Genomic DNA, 1,916 nt, shown 5'->3' with positions numbered 1-1,916 from the left:
GTGTACTAAGACCGACGGAAAATGAAAAGTTGCGCAATGATATTACGCAGCGCCTGAAAATAGTCCCAGCTAGGTAACTTCCAATAAGCCTATTTTCAGGCGCTTCGTAATATCATTGCGCCTGCTGCACCCATGGTACGGTCTAATCAGATTCAATGATCTATGCTAAGCTGCAGCTAAAAGTGCTACCGCCAGACCCGGAGATCAGCTGAATGGATTCGAAAACGGTAAAACTCAACTGTTTAACTCTAGGGGAGTTGGAAAATGAGCCTATTTTCAAAAATAGTGGCGTGTTCCTTTAAAATCACAGAGGGGTCAAAGTGTAATCCTTTTAATTGATTTGCATGACCAGAAGTTGGCAAATTCTGACATCGATTTGTATCCATTTGTATTTCCATTCTCAACCCTTTGATGGCCAATTGTGCAGTCCTCCAATAACATAAGTGGTGTGATCGTCCACTATAACCAATAATACAGAATTCGGCGACCTCCAGCAATAAAATGACTGGGTCCATACATGTGTATTGCATTTGCATTTAAATGATTTTAATCATTTAGTGATTTAACTTCAATACTAATGGCAGTTTTTCACAGACACACTTAACACAAGGCCGTTTTGTCGTGAATGTAATACACTTACAAAGTGCAGTATAAAAAGCTGCCTATAATGGCTTTCCTGACATCCTATTGCTTTTTAAGAGTGGAATGAAACAGTTGAGTAAAGATCTGTATTTTGAATCTACATATTGCTTTCATGTCCTCTCTTTCATCTCCGTCTCATTCCCTTTCCTCTCTCTCTCTCTCTTTCTCATCACTCACTGGTTTGTCTCCATCCGTTGCTCACATCTTTATTTCATTCCAATTTTCACCCAGCACGATGGAAATGGAGTGGGAGGGCTGGAGAGCTGGATAAGATGGAAGTGGCTGAGAGGAGACAAAAATAAAACCCAATTTCAACAATAGCTCAAACCCCTGCATCATATGTCTACAGGTGGACAAACCAGCGACACCATCAGCAACTCCTGGAATTTTGCATTCTGCTGTAGGGAGTTTTTTAAGCTCTATTTTTCACAGACATCCTTGAAAATAAGGCAGGGACTGGGGTGACTAAACAGTTGTGGCACTTTAACAAAAAGTATTTCTGTGAGAAAAAAAAGAAGTCTTATTCACTAACCACCTGAAACCTACTGTCACTAACCGATAATTTTGTCCCTATTTTTCTTCTTCTTTTTTTGTTTGTTGAGGCTACATTGAGGCGCTCCCGCCCGCTCCCACAGAAAAATATCTTATCTGGGCCCGCTCCCGCCCGCAAAAGTCTGCATAAAAGTAATCTATATAGATTTTTTTTCAGCAAATCAAAGAAATTTACATTAAATGGTTCTGTGACATCTCCTAAGATCCACAACATCCCAGCATAAATGCTCCCGATAAAATATTAGTTATTTAGGCTAAGCAATAACATTCACAGACCTCTGTTATTTTTAACAGAAAAGCAAGCATGGGCTGCTGCCAGCATGGTTTGGCATGGCAGAATGCGAGCAGCGCTTCCGTTTTTTTTTCATTAAAAGCTGACATCTCAGTTCATCGCGATCTCATAAAGCTCTGTTATAACACAATGAACATATGCACAATGAATCTTTCACAATGTCTGCACTTCGTGTGTTAAAATGAGACGATTCTTGAGCACGCAATTTCAGCACTATGGTGAGTGGATTCTAACTTAAAGTCTGCATGACATCAAAATTGACTTTATTTACTTTACTAGCGCACATTGCTAGTCTTGATGTAAACAATTAATCCATGCAAGTTAATCCGCTGAAAAAAATTGTTTGTCTTCATAATCTTTAATCAAAATCTGAACATTTACTTCCGCTCTGGAATGGCATTCCTTTTCTGATGACGTCAGTTTGACGGCT

Source organism: Sinocyclocheilus rhinocerous, unplaced genomic scaffold (assembly GCF_001515625.1).
Source record: "Sinocyclocheilus rhinocerous isolate Xijiao unplaced genomic scaffold, SAMN03320098_v1.1 scaffold1219, whole genome shotgun sequence".
Taxonomy (NCBI): Eukaryota; Metazoa; Chordata; class Actinopteri; order Cypriniformes; family Cyprinidae; genus Sinocyclocheilus; species Sinocyclocheilus rhinocerous.
The sequence above is the reverse complement of the archived record's forward strand: the minus strand, read 5'-3'. Positions refer to the sequence as shown.